Genomic DNA, 14,702 nt, shown 5'->3' with positions numbered 1-14,702 from the left:
CTGGTCTCTGGTCTGTTCTAGCTTCAAGCATGGCCTTTAGCACATAGCAGGGACTTAGATGTTTACAGATTTTATGTCTATTCTTATTTTAAAAAAAATGCTTACCAGTCTCGTTGCTGTACGGCAGAAACCAACACAGCATTGTAAAGCAATTATCCTCCGACTGAGAATAAATTTAAAAGAAAAAAAGCTTACCAGTCTCACTACCAAAATTTGTGTCTTAAAAACTTAGGGCAGCAATCACCCAGTGTACAGTATCCTGACTTCTATCATGCTAAGGTTACTGACAGAGGTTCCAAGAGCACTTTAGCAGGTAGCCCTCCCCTCCCCCACCCCCAGCTGGCCCCACCGCTTGGCAGGTGGTGAGCTGGGATTTTTGCCTCAGGGGAAGGTTGGGTTGCTGGGTGGAAACTGAAGCTGGGTGGAAATCTGAAGCTGCTGGAAGCCTAGCAGTCCTCAAGTGAAAGCCCAAACACTTTAAATCTTGCAGGGAATGGGCACAGGGGGCTCCCCAAGGAAGGGAACGTCTGAAAAGATTTAAAGGAAGTACTCTTCAAGACAGAAGAGACATGGATATTGTTTTAGGGCCCAGGAAGGAGACAGGATTCACCTGAAGAGGCTGGGCCAGAGCAGTGAGCTGGTCATGTGCTTCCAGGGACTGCAAGCATTGACATCACCTGCATCAGCTGCTTGCAACTTTTTCCTTCTGTTCTGGGCACCAGAGGAGAAGGCAATGGCACCCCACTCCAGTACTCTTGCCTGGATAATCCCATGGACGCAGGAGCCTGGAAGGCTGCAGTCCATGGGGTCGCCGAGGGTTGGGCACGACTGAGCGAATTCACTTTCACTTTTCACTTTCATGCATTGGAGAAGGAAATGACAACCCACTCCAGTGTTCTTGCCTGGAGAATCCCAGGGATGGGGGAGCCTGGTGGGCTGCCGTCTGTGGGGTCGCACAGAGTCAGACACGACTGAAGTGACTTAGCAGCAGCAGCTGGGCACCAGGTAATTCTTCTGAATTTCTTTCCAGCTCTGGGCAGCGCCAGGGACCCAGCAACCCAGGCTTGGATTGCACCAAGGGCACCGCTGAGAGGAGGTGAGTAGGGCAGCTTTTGCGTTGTCAGTGCAGCCAGGCGACTCACCCTGGAGATGTGTCTGCAGAGCAAGGACACCTTTTACTTAGCTTGTAAATCTATTTGGAATGGCTGAGTAGAGATTCTGATGGGGAGTATGAGGTTGCTGGAGGTACCAGGGCATCTCAGTATCACTACTATTGGCTTCAGATTTCATTTAATTAAAACAGATGAAATAAAACAACATTTTATGTGTGTAAATTCAGAGTTCTCTACCCTATCTTTGGCACCTCCTGATATCTATCCAAGTTCCTAGTAGATACTCAATAAGCGTTGAATGAGTTGGTGAATTCTTAATAGAGCTGTTACTCATTTATATTCCTTTATCTTTTAGGCATGTGCTTTAAAAACAGTATAAACAAAAATCTATAATAAAAGGCTACATGTAAAGTTTTTTTAATTTTTTTAAATTCTCCTCCTGGCCTCAGTAATTACTGCAGACTAGGTGCTGTTTTTTGTTTGTTTGGGGGTTTTTTGTTTGTTTTTATTACAATAGTTATTTTACAATGCTGTGTTAGTTTTTGCTGTACAACAACGTGAATCAGCTCTATGTATACATATATCCCCTCCCTCTTGGGCCTCGCTCTGCTAGGTGCTGTTGATCCATTTAACTCCACAAGAATCCTATGAGCTACAGTTACTATTGTTATTTCCATTTTACAGACAAAGCTGAGGCACATAAAGATTAAGCCTCTTGCCAAAGGCCACACATGAGTAAAAGCAGTTAGGATCTGATCCCAGGCAGTCCAGTCCCACAGATTCCTGGAACTCTGCGGTATGTCATCCTTAAAATGGCAATGGCAGTGATAACTGTCCTGAGCCTACCACTACCGCTTCGGGGACATAGTAAATGTGAAAGCGCTTTGTAACCTGAGCAACGTGGCATTGTCGTACATTAATTTCAGTTACTTACAAGTGCAACAGACCCCTTTCTCTCGTTTTAACTTTTTGCGATGTGGCCAGTTTTATTTTGTGTCCTTGGCTCCTCCTCCTTTTGTCTTTATGTTTCAGAAACGGAACGTTTCTAACTCAGGTTAAGTTTGACTGCTCGGTTCCTCGGCGTGTTCCTCTGAAACGTCTCCTAAGTCGAAATGGCGTAAATCAAAGAAGCGATCCTCTCGCTACACATCTTGCTAATGGAGGCACAGAGTAAACTGAGATAAAGCATAAGTGCTCATAGACACAGTTCGAAACCATGGTGGCTTGTGGAGGGAAGGGATGGTTAAGAGAGTTTGGGTTAGACATGTACACATTGTTATATTTAAAATGGATAACCAGGACTTCCCTGGTGGTCCAGTGGTTAAGAATCTGCCTGCCAATGCAGGGGACATGGGTTTGATCCCTGGTAAGGGAAGATTCCGCATGCTGCAGAGTAGCTAAGCCTATGAGCCACAGCTGCTGAAGCCTGCGCACTCTGGAGCCCGTGCTCTGCCACAGGTGAGAAGCCCCAATAGAGTGTAGCCCCGGCAGCAACAGACCCCCAATGCAGCCAAAAATAAATGAATTTAAAAAAATCTAAAAATTTAAATACGTAACCAACAAGGACATACTGTTTAGCACAGGGTAATCTGCTCAATGTTATGTGGTAGCCTAGATGGGAGGGGAATCGGGGGGAGAACGGATTCATGTATATGTATGGCTGGGTCACGGTGCTGTGGACCTGAAACTATCACAGCGTGCTCCAATATAAATTAAAAAGTTTAAACAAAAATAACACAGGCAGAAGGGGTGCAGCGGCTTGATGCTGAGATGAGGAGTGTGGCTCCCTGGGAAGGAGCCTGGCACTGCCACTCAGCTTGGGTCGGGGGAGGGGGTGGGCGGCACCTGCTGTTTCTACAAAGTCTCCTGCAAAACAAACACTGAACGTACTCTCAATTTTTGACTTTTTTTGTAAAAGCAAAAATCCTCTTTGGATTTGTTACCAAAACAAGTACTAGGTCTTTAGGTCTTTCCTGAAATCAAAGGGGCATAAAGGAACCCAGAATAAGGTGAAATTCTGAAAAGCGGGGGATACCTGTATGTCAAATCCATTTGACATAATTTCCTTATCACTTTTCTTTTGTGATATGAGAAGACTAAGTGTAACGATAAGTATTCTATTATATTCTTTAAAAAAATTATATATGTACGTGTGTATGTCTCTGTGCTGAGTCTTCATCGCTGCACACGGGCTTCTCACTGCAGTGGCCTCTCTCGTTGCAGAGCACGGGTTCTAGGTGGGTGGGTTCAGTGGCTGTGACACATGCAATCCTTCTAGACCAGGGATCAAAGCCATGTCCCCTGCACTGGCCAGCATGACTCTCAACACTAGACTCGCCAGGGAAGTCCAGACTCTATCATATTCTGAAAGAACTGCCACAAGGGCTAAAATGACCAGACGAAAGAAGATGAAAAACGACCAACTTGAACTTTCCACTATGATTCTCAGTTTCCTGGGCTCTTCACACCTAAGTACGTACTAGCAACCTAAGAGGCAACCTATTTCGCCTTTGTGCTTAATTGCTCAGTCGTGTCTGACTCTTTGTGTGTCTGATTCTTTGCATGTCTGACTTTTCGCGTGTCTCAGTCGTGTCTGACTCATGGACTGTGGCCCACCAGGCTCCTCTGTCCATGGGGTTCTCCATATACTGGAGTGCATAGCCATTTCCGTCTCCAGGGGATCTTCCCAACCCAGGGATTGAACCTGGCTCTCCTGCACTGCAGGTGGATACTCTACCATCTGAGCTACCAGGGAAGCCATAGAGTTAGTGTATTTCTTGACCATATAATTTTTGCTTTTAAAATGCAATGGACTTATTTGTATGCTGTTTGTTTTTAACTGGTAGGGATATATTAGACTAAACTAGTACTAAGCTTTCACTTCCCCTCTACCTTTTCTTCAAACATCACAATCATGTATATAAAAGATGGTCCTCTACAATTCCAAACGAACCGAAGAGTTCTGTGTTCCCAGCACCATCTTCTTTCTACAACTTCGGTAATGGGGTAAATTAGAAACTTGCAGAATCAGGGATGCCCACCTCCAGAGGAGGGAGAGAATGAGTACATATTTTTAAGAACCATCCCAAGGACTTCCCTGGTGGTCCAGTGGCTAACACACTGCACTCTCAGTGCAGGAAGCCCGGGTTCTATCCCTGGTCAGGGAACTAGATCCCATATGCTGCAACTAAAGATCCCACCTGCCACAACTAAGACTCAGCACAGCAAAAAAAAAAAAAAAAAAAAGAGCCATCCCATATAATTCTGCTCAATCAAATTTAGGAAACACCTCTTAGCTTCAGAGTGTGGGCCAACTCCTGATTCTGGACTCAAAGGATCTAGCTCATTCTCCATCTGGCATCAATTTACTTAAGTTCGTCAAGAGTAAGTCAATATACTTGTAAAGTGGGACTCATAATACCCCAAGCTGCCCAAGGAGCTTGTTGCTACAAAGCCTAGTCTCCTTACTCAGGAATTAGGAATAATAATCTGGACTGCATTTTGAATGGATCACCCAATACTAATTCTATCAAGTCCCCATCCCTATTTTTCCCAATCCAGCCAGAGCTCTAAACCTCAGCCTTTATCACAGGGCCTCTCATATCCCTGCTATTCTACATATCCCCTAACGTGGACCAACTTATTCCTCCCTTCCCCACAATTGACCTCTCCACTGTTCTCTCTAGAACTCCTGGCTTGTAATCAGCAGACTTTCTTTTTTTTTTTTTTTAATTTTTTATTGGAGTATAGCTGCTTTACAATGTTGTGTTAGTTTCTGCTGTTCAGCAAAATGAATCAGTTATATATATATATACACACACACACATATCCATTTCTTTTTTAGATTTCCTTCCCATTTAGGTCACCACAGATCATTGAGCAGACTTTCCTGTGCTATACAGTAGCTTCTGATTAAGTTTATTTAGCCACACTGAGCATGTGGGATCTAGTTCCCTGACCAGGGATTGAACCTATGTCCCCTGCACTGGGAGCATCGTGTCTTAGCCACTGGACCACCAGGGAAGTCCCCTGGACCAAGTGAAAAAGCAAGGTGGGTGCACACAAAAAGCAGACACACACACTTCCAAATACATTTATATGCTTATATTCATAGACTATTCCTGGTAAAATTTACAAGTACTGATAGTGACTTACTTGAGACAGGGATAAGAGAGAATTGTTTGTGGTTGTTTTTCTCTACAGTTTGGAGTTTTTAAAAAAGTATGCGTTTATCATCTTTTCCCGGGGAAAAAAGTGCCTACATTTTTTAAGCACATGGCTCTAAGTCTACAGCACTGAGTCAGTGAAGGAGCAAGGTCTGATCTTCTTGCCTTTGGGCAAGTCATTTAATCCTGCTGAGATTTTCCATCACCTACAACACGGTTACAATGATACACAGCCCTCAGGATTAAGTAAGGTCACTCTGTGGACGTGCCAAATCACACGAGTAGGGAACACAGCCGGTATCAAACGAATGCTCAGTAGCCTCCATTTCTGTTCCTGCAACCATAGGTAGTGCCCTGGGAACATCATCTATTGCGGCTTGGGTTTCCTTTCTTATGCCAGGAAAGCTGCTGTGAATGCCACAGCTATTTAAATCAACTGGCCTTTCCAGTTAAGTTTCCGGACAGCCTCTATCTTAGGCTGGAGATGACTAAAGCTGCTGATGATGGAGGCAACTGGTGGTGTGTTGGGAGGTGTGGCAGGGGTGGGACTGAGCCTTCCTTGGACCCTATGACCTACTGGCTCTCATGCTCTACAAATTTCTCTTGTTAGAGATACCTGCCAGCTGTACACTGTAATCTCCGAGAAGACAGAAATAGCAAGGCTCATGGTTCCAACTCCCATTCTTTGGGAATGGGACTTGGGCCTGAAGTTTTTTTCTATCTTTGCCAGCATTTTAATTCCCTTTATTGCCTTGGCCGCCTCAAGCCTTCTCCTGAGGGTGATGGAGCTTTGTCAAAGCAGCAGGGTTGGGCTGGCAGGCTTTCCAGAGGACACCAACTAGAGTAACACGCAAGAACATTGTCTCCTTAAGAAGCACCATCAGGGTATCACTGTCCCACCTTGTTTGTTCAAGCCACGTGACCTCACTAGCAAAGTCATGTGCTGCAAGCACCTCCTACCCCAATTTCCATCAGCTCCACGTATTCCGGTCTTCATCATATAATCTAAATAAAAGCAATGAGCTTGCTGACTGCAGATAGTAAAATCACTCCACACACACTACCACAGCTGTTATAAAACTCTTCCTGGAATTAAGCTAAACTTGCCCAGGGTTCAACAGCTGCTATGGTTTCCACAAAGTTTTACACAAATACCTTTATAGTATGAGAAGCAGCTTATATAGAGCTTCATTCGACCCTCAGGGCTTTCACTTATAAAAAGGTTTTACAAAGGGTTAATTTTATATGTCAACTAGGCTGGCCCATGGTGCCTACCCATGGTTTCTGTTTCTGCGAAGGCATTTTTGTGTTATATCTTTTTCTTTTTTAAAATCTTGGCTGTGCTGGATCTTCAGTGGGGTGCGTGGGCTTTCTTAGAGGACGGGCTCTAGAGCTCTAGGGCTCAGTAGCCCCGAGGCATGTGGGATCTTAGTTCCTGACCAGGGATAGAACCCACATCCTCTGCATTGCAGGGCTGATTTTTAATCACTGGACCACCAAGGAAGTCCCTCTGTGAAGGTATTTTTGGATGAGGTTAACATTTAAACTGATGGACTTTGGGAATTTCCTGGCAGTTCAGCGATTGGGACTCTGTGTGGCCACTTCAAGGGACACAGATTCGATTCCTGGTTGGGGAACTAAGATCCTACAGGTCTCGGGGCATGGCCAAATAAAATTAAATAAATTGATGGACTTTGAGAAACAATGTGGATGGGCCTCATCTAATCTGTTGAAGAACTTAGTGAAAAAAAGAGTGATTCTCCCTGAGCAAGAAGGGATTCTGTTGCGACTCAAACTGCAACTCTTCTCTGAATCTCTACCTCTTTTGTATGCGCCAAGCCTCTGCAATTGCCTGAGCCAATTCCTTAAAATAAACCTCTCTCCCTCTCTTTCCCTGTCTCTTTCTCTCTCTATCTCACCTCATATATATATTTATTTATAGATAAGCATATATATATTTACAAATTTTGTCCTAGGAGAAAATAGAACCTAATTAGTTTTTACCAGCATCTTTACCACGGTTAAAAAAAAAAAAAAAAAAAAAGCACACATTGAAAAAAACTAGAAAAAATATGTTAAATGTTAAAATTAAATACTAGAACTATGGTTGATTTTCCTACATTTAAAAATGTTTAGTAAGGTGAGAATGTATTACATTATGATGAAAACGTTTAAAATTAATTTCTTAATAGGGAACTTTATGTTATAAAATGATAGAGTTTTTAAGTAAAACAAAACAAAAAGAGTGTGTTTGCTATGCAAATATAGCTTCAAATCAACTAGCCCAGGGCTCTCTTTCAACCAGATGCTGCCACTAAGGCCCTCTAGGAACTCAGCTCAGAGAGTGGGGCTGCCCATCTCCCCAGATTCAGATGTGACCAACAGTCTATGAAGGCCAGCTTCATGCAAAGCTTGATCTGGGTGCACATGCTCTCAGCGGGCATTCATCTGATTCTCACAGCTCCTCTAGGTGTGCTCAGTGGCTTCAGTTGCATCTGACTCTTTGTGACCCCATGGACTGTAGCCTGCCAGGCTCTTCTGTCCATGGGATTATCCTGGCAAGAATTCTGGAGTGGGTGGCCACTTCCTGCTCTAGGTGACAGGTACACTATTCTCACTTAGCAGATGAAGACACTGAGGTTCCAAGAAATGATGTGATTTGCTTAAGAGGCAGTTAAGAGGCAGAGCCAGGATTTGAAACCTAGTTTCCTAACTCCAGTCCCTATCATGGTTACCTTTGCTGAAATCCCAGATGATGTGAGAGAGGGCAATACCCAGAGTCTGGTTTATTCTATATCAGCTTTTGTATTGGAGCAGGTATCACATGTAAAAAAAATGCTTATGATCAAACTTTTGTGTATCAGTTCCAGGAATTGAGCCACTGCCCATTTTTTGGCCTTTTATAGTTGGCCTCAGAACTGTCATGGCACTGGTGGGTGTGCCATTTAGCTTGTTGTTCAGTCGCTAAGGGCTGTCTGACTCTTTGCAGCCCCATGGACTATATCATGCCAGGCTTCCCTGACCTTCACTATCTCCCAGAGTTTGCTCATATTCATGTCCATTGAGTTGGTGATGCTGTCTAACCATCTCATCCTCTGCTGCCCTCTTCTCCTTTTGCCTTCACTACTTCCCAGCATCAGGGTCTTTTCCAAAGAGTTGGCTTTTCAAATCAGGTGGCCAAAGTATTGGAGCTTCAGCTTTAGCATCAGTCCTTCCAGTGAATATTCAGGGTTGATTTCCTTTAGGATTGACTGGTTTGATCACCTTGCAGTTCAAGGGACTCTCAAGAGTCTTCTTCAGCACCACAAGTCAAAAACATCAATTCTTTGGCACTTAGCCTTCTTGATGGTCCAACTCTCACATTTATACATGAAAAAACAATAGCTTTGACTAGGAAGCCCTTTGTTAGCAAAGGGATATCTTTGCTTTTTAATATGCTGTCTAGATTTGCCATAGATTTTCTTTGAAGGAGCAAGCATCTTATAATTTCATGGCTGCAGTCACCATCTGCAGTGATTTTGGAGCCCAAGAATATAAAGTCTGTCACTGCTTCCTCTTTCTCCCCTTCTATTTGCCAGGAAGTGAGGGGACGATCTTGAATGTTGAGTTTTAAGTTTTAGTTTGTAAGTGTATAACAATGAACATATAATGAGCCTCAAGGTCCACTGGAAGTTGAACCTTGTGCCATCTTGGACTCAGTGTTTTATCATGTCCTATGGACACGACTGAGCGGCTTCACTTTCACTTTCCACTTTCATGCACTGGAGAAGGAACTGGCAACCCACGCCAGTGTTCTTGCCTGGAGAATCCCAGGGATGGGGGAGCCTGGTGAGCTGCCATCTCTGGGGTCGCACAGAGTCAGACATGACTGAAGTGACTTAGCAGCAGCAGCAGCAGCAGCATGGTTCTGTCATTCTTTTAAAGGTTGTGCCCTGCCCCCTTCCCTCCTGTTTCACGGAAATCCCATCAGGGGAGATTTGGCCCATCTGAAAGGACAAATATTGCCTTGGGGAACACAATCCATTTCCAGGGTGTGTGCTATTCTTTTCCCTTCTCCTAAATTCTTTTTGGGGACTCCTGAAATGTCCCCATCCCTTGCCTGCTTTTGAAATAAGTGTTCAGAGAGCTGCCCAGGCAGGTTCAAACAAACAGCTGCCAAAGCCCCAGCCCTTCCCCTGCCACCCTTGCTGCTGCTGTGGGTAGAGTGGGATCTATGGCCGTAAACACTGGAGTCAAGTTGCAGACACTCAGCTTTCTGGCAGACTGTCCTGCCCTGTGTGTTTGCTTAGGGGGATTTGAAGCCCTGTGCAAGCCCCCTCCCTCCATTCCATGTTTCTCTGAGTTTTTGAGGGCTGTGGCTCCGTCTGATTCCTGGTGTGTCTGGCACATGCTCTGGGCCTGGTGGTCCCAAGGGACCTTGGAGTGGAGGAGCAATTCTTTACATTTTCAAAGCCAGACTTGGCTAAGGCCTTTCTGGCATCTCTATTCTTTCCCCAAAATGAACCTCTCTAGAGACCTGTGTGATTGTTAGATCACATTTGTCAGGAAGGGACCTGACTGTGGACTTGACCGAAAGAGGTTTATTTTTCTCAGATAAGAAGAAGTCAGTGGTGAGACTTCCATGCTGCTCCAGTGGCTAAGACTCTGCGCCCCCAATGCCAGGAGGCCCAGGTTTGATCCTTGGTCAGGGAACTAGATCCCACATGCCACAACTAAGACCCAACACAGCCAAATAAATAAGTAATTTTTTTTTTCAAACAGAGAGAGAGAGAGAATATTCAACCTAACAAAGAAATATGTCTCTTAAAAAAAAATTTCAAAAGGAAGAAGTCAGAGGTAACTGCCCAGGCTATGCAGCAGTGCTAGGATATAATCAAGGTACCAAACTCCTCAGAAGATGTTTTTGCTCCACGATCCTTAGTATGTGGCTCTTCTCATAGTCTAAAGATGGCTTTTGCATCTCTTAGCATTACTGAGAAAGGATGCTGCCTTCTCTTTTTTGCTTGTAAGTATGGGGGTTCCCAGGTGGTGCTAATGGTAAAGAACCCACCTGCCAATGAAGGAGATGTAAGAGATGCAGTTTCGATCCCTGGATCAGTAAGATCCCCTGGAGTAGGAAAATGGCAACTCATTCCAGTACTCTTGCCTGGAGAATCCCATGGACAGAGGAGCCAGGTGGGCTATGGTCCATAGGGTTGCAAAGAGTCGGACACGACTGAAGCAACTTAGCACACACATGAAAGCAATTATTTTAATTAAATGAATGATCCATAAACTCACTGGCCTTGTAAAAAAAATTAGAACATTACAGAGAAGGCTGAAGGCATCCTTTCACCATTCCTTTTCCCAGTCCCTGGAAGTGAACATTGTTATCACTTTTTTCTTTTCCTTCAGAACTTTTCCTGCATATTTCATACATTTGTATATGCCCATGAAAAATATGAAGCTTTTAAAAAATTTCATTTGTATCATATTGTATGGATGGTCCTTCAACCTTTTTCTTCCCTTTCCAATTCAACTGTATATTTTGGCAATTTATTCTTTTATTACATGTAGCTTTCTCAAGTTGTCTTCTACTTTCTATTTCTAAACTGCTTCCTGATACTTTCTAATATGAATATATTACTCTAGCTTCTTTAGCCAGTCAATCCCCTATTAATTGACACATTGGTCATTTCCAATTTAGGATACTGAAGAAACATCCACAGATCATTCTTATACACATGCCTCTTTTATATATATAGATAGCATAAAATGAAATTTCTGGGTTTTAGGAGGCAGGCAATTTAAATCTTTACAGGTATTACCAGGTAACCCTCCCCTCGCATGCAGACATAACCATATCTAAGAATGTGGTTTGTTCATCTTTAACTCCATTCTACCTTTAGGTCTAGCACAATCTAAGCTCAATAAATGCCTGCTGAATTGCACACTTCACCAAGATTTTATATAGAAATGACCTGGTCAATTTGCTGTTTCTGAGGCCTCCCTTAGACTGGTTTTTGTTCTAAAAGTTCATCCTGTTGAGTCTAATGTTCTCTCTCTGTCTCTCTGTGAGATCTTAGTTCCCCAGCCAGGGATCCAACCCATGCCCTTGCCAGAGAAAGCAGGAAGTCCTAACCGCTGGACCACCAGGGAATTACCCTCTCTCTCTTTACCCTTATACTTTGGTTCTTTTCTATTTTGAAGATCCGGGGAGAACAAACCTAATTCCAGTTTCATGTGATCTGTGCAGCTTATATCAGACTGATGATTGCTGCTCTACCCCCATTTCCATGCCCATTTAAAAATTTTCAGGGTTTTTGTGAAGATAAATGAGATAATCTTTGTGAAAGTAGTCTGAGTTCTTTTCAAGGGTAGAATGTAATATGGCAACAACATGTCCCCAGTTTTTGAGAACAGGATTCATTTCTATCTTATGAACTCTTATTTCATGCCATTTAAAGTTTTAATTATGTAGTATTTTCATAGGGCTCGAAAATTTACAAAAGGTATATACTGAAAAGTCTTGTTCCCATTCTTATTCCCCATCCTTTTAGTTCCTGACTCCTCTTTCCAGTTCCCCACATAACAACTTTAATTCATTTTTGGGTAGCATTCCATAACTTCCTTATTTAAACACTTACAGATACTTAAATAAATTTTTGTGTTTCCTCACTCTGCCCCCCACCCCTACTCCTCACTTCTTTCTATTCACATTATATCTTTCTTTAAATTAATTTTTATTGGAATATAGTTGCTTTACCGTGTTGCATTAGTTTCTGCTATATAGCAAAGTGAACCAGCTATATGTATACATATAGTCCCTCTTTTTTGGATTTCCTTCCCATTTAGGTCCCTGCGCACATTATATCTTGATATTTCTAAATGAAAACACATAGTGCTTCCCAAAGATTACTTTTGACTTTTTCTATTAATAGAAATTTAAAACAGTATATGGAAAATTTAATCTTTCAAATAACCTCCATCAAGCCTCAACAATCAAAATACTACATAATTAAACCCTGGGATTTCTTTGGAAGGAATGATGCTAAAGCTGAAGCTCCAATACTTTGGCCACCTCATGCGAAGAGTTGACTCATTGGAGAGGACTCTGATGCTGGGAGGGATTGGGGGCAGGAGGAGAAGGGGACGACCGAGGGTGAGATGGCTGGATGGCATCACGGACTCAATGGATGTGAGTCTGAGTGAACTCTGGGAGATGGTGATGGACATGGAGGCCTGGCGTGCTGCGATTCATGGGGTTGCAAAGAGTCGGACACGACTGAGCAACTGAACTGAACTGAACTGCCAATTTTTAAACCTATTCTTCTTTTAAAATTTTTGTTGTAGAATCTTAAAGCATATCATATTTCTATATTCATCTTTCTTATTTTTAATGGATATACAAATACTCTGATATAAAGATATGTACCATAATTTATTTTAGTAGTCCTTCATCAGCGGATATATGTTTCCACAGTATAATTCTTTTTACTAAATAGAATTGTATCTATATGTGTACATATGTGTATGTGTGTGTGTGTGCTCAATTGCTCAGTTGTGTCTGACTCTTTGCAACCCTGTGGACTGTAGCCTGCCAGGCTCCTCTGTCTATGGAATTTTCCAGGCAAGAATACTTGAGCGGGTTGCCATTTCCTACTTAGGGGATCTTCTCGACCCAGAGACCAAACCCAAGTCTCCTGCCTCTCTTGCATTGGCAGGCAGATTCTTTACCACTGAGCTACCTGGGAAGCCTGTGTGTGTATGTGTGCAGATAGATACAGATAAACACAAACATACACATGTGGTATACTATTTTTTATTATTTAAAATTTTCACATAAACAAATTCACTACTTAGAAAAGGAAAATATCTACCAAACCATGGTTTCAATTTGGAGTTAATAAAATGGAATCACTGCAGAACCCGAACAGCAACTGTGGAGCTTCTGATCTGCTCTTCTCAAGATGCTGTAGAATCTTTGATATTAAGTACCTGCCCATATTAACACTCTTCTCACAATTTCATCATTAAGAAAGCTATGGACTTCCTGAATTTTATCTGTTCTTTTTTCTCTGCAAGGCCTTTCTCAACTTACCCAGACTTTGTTCAGTTTCTCAACCCCAGCACTACTGACATATCAGACTGGATCCACCCCCACCTTTTTTTTTTTTTTTTGCTTGGGGGGACTGTGCACGGCAGGGTGTTTAGCATCATCCCTGGTCTCTACCCACTAGATGCCAGTGACACTTCCCACCCCTCTCCATTCTGACAATCAAAAATGTTCCCAGACATTGCCAAATGTCCTCTGGGGAGCAATTTCCTATTGCTTCAGACTTACAGCAAAGGGGGGAAAGCTGGACAAGATGGCCAGCAGTAGACATGGAAACACTTCATGCTCTACTAGCTGATGGCCAAGTATGAACAAGCAAACTGAATTATGCTTCTGCTCATTTTCCATTCAGAGCCAATTACTTGTTTATTTAATAAAAAGTTCTAACTTACTAGTTTAAACAAGGCTTGAGAATCTTAGTAGAAGCAGAAGGCTAATAAATGAATTTGGTAATTCCCCTTTCAAGCCAATGACCTTGGTTAATATTTCTTAGCAGTGACAGGTCTTAAGTACTGTTTATTTTTTTTTACCTCTGAAAAGTCATAATTTGTGTATTTATTTTGTGATTTAATGTTGTGTTTTCTATTAAATGTCTCAAAGTGAATTCTGTGGAGTTGAAACATGTTTCATAGGTGACTTGAATTTATATCCAAGTCTTGATTAATTTCCATACCCAAAGTTCTGTGTTTTGGTCTAGGTTGGCTGACAAGGTGTGTTTTCAGTTTTAGAATTGGAAATTGATATCAGGTGAGAAAATGCAAGAGGAGTATAGAGTCTCCTTTATCTTTCTTTCTGAGAAACAACTTGTCTTCTTTACAGAGGGAAGAATGGAACCAAACTTTCCCAACCTAGGCTATAAACATCCTGTCAGGTGCTTAGGAACCTAGCTATCCAGGGTTTGTTCACGTTCCTACTCGTCTATGAGATTCTGCACCTCCTAAGCCAGAATGGTCTATCCATTCTCTTTGCTCTGACAGTGTTGTAAAACTCTGCTGAGGACTTTCCTGGTAGTACAGTGGATAGGAATCCCTCTGCCAACTCAGGGGACATGGGTTCAATCCCTGGTCTGGGAAGATCCCACATGCCACAAAGCAACCAAGCCTGAGAGCCACAACTATGGAAGCCCGAGTGCCTAGAATCTGTACTCTGAAATGAGAAGCTGCCCCAACGGGAAGCCTGCTCACAGCAACTAGAGAAACCCAGTACACACCAACAAGGATCCAGTACAGCCAAAAAAAAAAAAAAAGAACCCTGCCTGACAACATGGTGACGTGTGGACACGTTCCTTTTTTTTTTTTTTTTTTTTAAATGAAACTGTGTGACTTTATT

At 42.7% G+C, this 14,702-nt stretch overlaps 1 protein-coding gene across 1 annotated transcript in view; it reads left to right on the top strand.

The window, feature by feature from the left end:
- Positions 1-410: 410 nt before the first annotated feature.
- LOC138416656 (PAK4-inhibitor INKA2-like) overlaps positions 411-14,702 on the top strand; it is a 103,384-nt gene continuing 89,092 nt past the window's right edge. Inside the window, exon 1 of the transcript XR_011247798.1 lies at positions 411-1,096. The gene's annotated coding sequence lies outside the window, so the exon portion shown is untranslated. The remainder of the gene's footprint in view (positions 1,097-14,702) is intronic.

Source organism: Ovis canadensis, chromosome 12 (assembly GCF_042477335.2).
Source record: "Ovis canadensis isolate MfBH-ARS-UI-01 breed Bighorn chromosome 12, ARS-UI_OviCan_v2, whole genome shotgun sequence".
Lineage (NCBI taxonomy): Eukaryota > Metazoa > Chordata > Mammalia > Artiodactyla > Bovidae > Ovis > Ovis canadensis.
This window is presented reverse-complemented; position numbering and strand designations above follow the sequence as displayed.